This window comes from Otolemur garnettii, unplaced genomic scaffold, assembly GCF_000181295.1.
Source record: "Otolemur garnettii isolate 467f Iridium unplaced genomic scaffold, OtoGar3 scaffold00045, whole genome shotgun sequence".
NCBI lineage: Eukaryota > Metazoa > Chordata > Mammalia > Primates > Galagidae > Otolemur > Otolemur garnettii.
Genome location: NW_003852440.1, coordinates 6,750,644 through 6,754,422, shown reverse-complemented (window position 1 = coordinate 6,754,422; position 3,779 = coordinate 6,750,644).

The following is a 3,779-nucleotide window of genomic DNA, read 5'->3' as shown; positions in this document are numbered from 1 at the left end:
ATTGTTGTTTGGCGGGCCCGGGCTGGGGATTCGAACCTGCCACCTTAGGTGTATGTGGCTGGTGCCTTAGCCGCTTGAGCCACAGGCGCCGAGCCTGTGTTCTATTTTCCAAAAGTCATTCTGTCTCTTAAACTATTTGTAACTTTCAGCAATGTATGTTATAGACAGAATTTGAAACATTTATTTTTTTCTCTCTCCTTGATTTCTCTGGAACTTAAAAACCACTTGTAAATATTCTTAATTTCTAACAATACAGTTATTTGCATAAGTTCAATAAGAATCTGTGTTTGTTTCTTTTTTCTGTTGAGACAGAGTCTCCACTTTGTCACTCTTGGTAGAGTGCCATGGCATCATAGCTCACAGCAACCTCAAACTCTTGGGCTTAAATGATTCTCTTGCCTCAGCCTCCCAAGTAGGTGGGACTACAGGTGCCTGCCACAATGTCTGGCTATTTTTTTGTTGCATTTGTCATTGTTGTTTAGCTGGCTGGGGCTGGGTTCAAACCCACCACGCTTGGTGTATGTGGCCAATGCCATAATCACTGTGCTGCAGGCACTGAGCCAGAATCTGTTTTGTTCTATAGAACATAATGAAAATATTGATTATTTTACCAAAGCTTTGACTGGAATGGCATTTCCAAAAGTGTCCAGACTATGTTAAGGAATTAAGGTTGACTTTATAAGGTCAATAAAAGAGCCCTTTGGAAAAAAACTAGCCAACTACTCATCAGTCATGTTTCCTGATCTGTGATAAGTAAAGAAGGTCACTTTCTGATGGATCCAGAAATCAAAATGTGCTTGGGAACCTCAAGAGAGAAAGAATTTACCCAATGCATACAGGTATCTAACGGCACAGATGAAACTTGGGCTCATGGAAGTCTTTTAAATCTAACCTGAGATTCCTCATACAAGGTTCCAACAAAGCCAATTTTTGTTTTTTACTTTTTTTTTTCAGAGACAGAGTCTCACTTTATCCCCCTTGGTGGAGTGCCCTGGCATCACAGCTCACAGCAACCTCCAAATCCTGGACTTAGGTGATTCTCTTGCCTCAGCCCCTCGAGTAGCTGGAACCACAGGCACCTGCCACAATGCCCAGCTAATATTTGTTGCAGTTTGGCTGGGCTGGGTTTGAACCTGCCACCCTCGGTTTATGGGGCCAGTGCCCTACCCCTGAGCCACAGGGCCACCCAACAAAGCCAATTTTAAAGAAAAGAAAAGCTTGGGCAGTGCCTGCAGCTCAAGGAGTAGGGCCTCAGTCCCATATGCCAGAGGTGTTGGGTTCAAGTCAGGCCCCGGCCAAAAACTGCAAAAAAAAAAAAAAAAAAAGAAAGATAAGAAAAGCCTAGATTGTTAATAATTATTCTTACTGCACTTTATGCAAATAATCAAAGCCAGTATACTAAAGGTATAGTATACTTACCAACTAAGTTAGTTTTGCTGTAATTTGTCTTTAGTAAAGAGAGAAATTAGAAAGAAAAATAATTCAAGAAAAAAAAGTCTGTGGCCCACCTGTATTAAATTCTAGCCTGGTCTGCAATGTCAACTCATAAAATGAGACATAACTATTTTACTAAACTGATCTATTAAACAGGATTAAGAAACTCCCCCCAAATATAAAATTATATACAGCAATTATATTTACTCTGAAGGCTTAAGGCTCAACCAGGATTGCCTGTTGACTACACTGAAAAAAATTGTGCAATGTGAAATATTATCTGCTGTGTCTATATAGATACCTCAGGAAAAATTAGAACTTGAATAAAAATTTCCCAGTAAATGGTGTGACTGTAACATGACCTCATAAATGATTCCACACCCAACTGATGTTCAGAAATATTTACTTAAATTGTCCAAAACTTTAAATCAGTTCTGTAAAACTAAGATAACTACTATTATCTTAAGAACTGTACTAAGTTTATAAATAAGAATACTGATGTTCTCATTATGTAAACCTTAGCCTCAAAATCCAGAACTTGTAAATGTTTATAGGTAACTGCTAAAGGGTTTTATTCTCTTACACTAAACCCAAACTTTACTTCATCTCTGTCAGAATAAAAGAGACAAAAACCCACAAGCACATGCAAGGTGGCTGAGGTCATGCAGAAGCCAATGAAAACCCTAAGAATTTCTGTAAAAAACTGTATAAAACATACAAACTGTCCAAACCATTATATAAAGTTACTAGGAAAAAAAATAGCCAATTAAATAGAAATCTGTCCACCCAAAAGCCTACAAGAAACTAAAGAAAAACTGTGAGCAGTTCTGATGCCAGGCTTCCCTGACCTGGCCAAGCCTTTTAAACTGTACACATCAAAACAAACCACTAAATTGAACAGACAAAAACCCTAGAAAAAATAACAAGAAAGATTTCAACTTGAATAATTAACCATGTTCTATTTAGTCTTTTATCTTTTATAGAAATCTTTTTTCTCTAAAGAATCAAAACCCAGTCCCCATCAAACCAAGATAGAAAGAACTTTACACCATTATCCTGACCACACACATGACAGTGAAGATGGAAGGAACCCTCACCTGAATTCCTCACAGCTGACTAAAGAGAGCTTTACTGCCCTGTGGAAAGCAAAGGTAACTTTTTTTTTTTTTTTTTTTTTTTAAGATAGAGCCTATGTCACCTTCGGTAGAGTACCATGGTGTCACAGCTCACAGCAACCTCCAACTCTTGGGCTTAAGCAATTCTCTTGCTTCAGCCTCCCAAGTAGCTGGGACTATAGGCATTTGCCACAATGCCCGAGTATTTTGCTGTTGTTGTTGCAGTTGTCATTGTTGTTGTTTAGCTGGTCTGGGCTGGGTTCAAACTTGCCAGCCTTGGTGTATGTAGCTGGCCCCATAACCACTGTGCTATGGGCACCAAGCCAGGAAAGGTAACTTTTAAAATTGTCAAAATGCCCTGCTCCAGCCACACATTGGGACCTGGCTGGACACACATGGCTGAAACCTGAGGAAACTCCTCATGGGACTTATATTAATTAAACTTTGAACTTTGGGAAAAGGATAGGAAGGATATACTATGTACCCATACCACTGAGATAAAACAAAGAGTATCTCTTTTATAACTTTTATAAATACAAAAACACCCAGAAGGGAGCTTGTGCTCATAATCAGATACAGTGCAAGCAACCCACATTCAAAATAAAAACAATGATTTGATTTATGATCCTAAAACCGTGGGGAATATTACGCCTAGACTAAGTAGGAAAAATATCAGTTAACTCATGATGAATTTCTAGGCCACAAGCCCCCAACAAAATGAAGTAAATCCAGTTCACTCCCAAGATTGATGAAAACGTACTCACTGACTTCTTGCTTGACTAACTCCCTGAGAAATGGACCAGGAGGTACTGACTGTTCCCGGACTAACCTTCATGAAATACCAGGTGGAGAAAGTACTGAAACAGTACTGCGCAATTCTGCTTCTGTGCAATGCTTGCTACCCTACCCAGATGCACCTGGGCAGCCTGTGTGCCAACCAGGATGCAGACCAAATCCTAAAAATCTGACCCCTTAAGCACTCAGGGTTGGTCTCTGAAACCCCATGTGGGGACACTGAGGCAGTCGCTGGCTGGCTCTTTAATAAAAGGACTCCTTTTTAAATTTGACTTGTCTGGCCGTATAGTCTTTGAGAGACTCCTGGGCATAACAAGATAAAGTTGTTGTTTTTTTTTTTTTTATGGCAACAATAAAAAGTTAATGAAAACAGTAAGCTAGATCCCATTAGAAGTGGCCGGTAGTTATAATTGTTTCCATTGGCTCGGCGCCTAT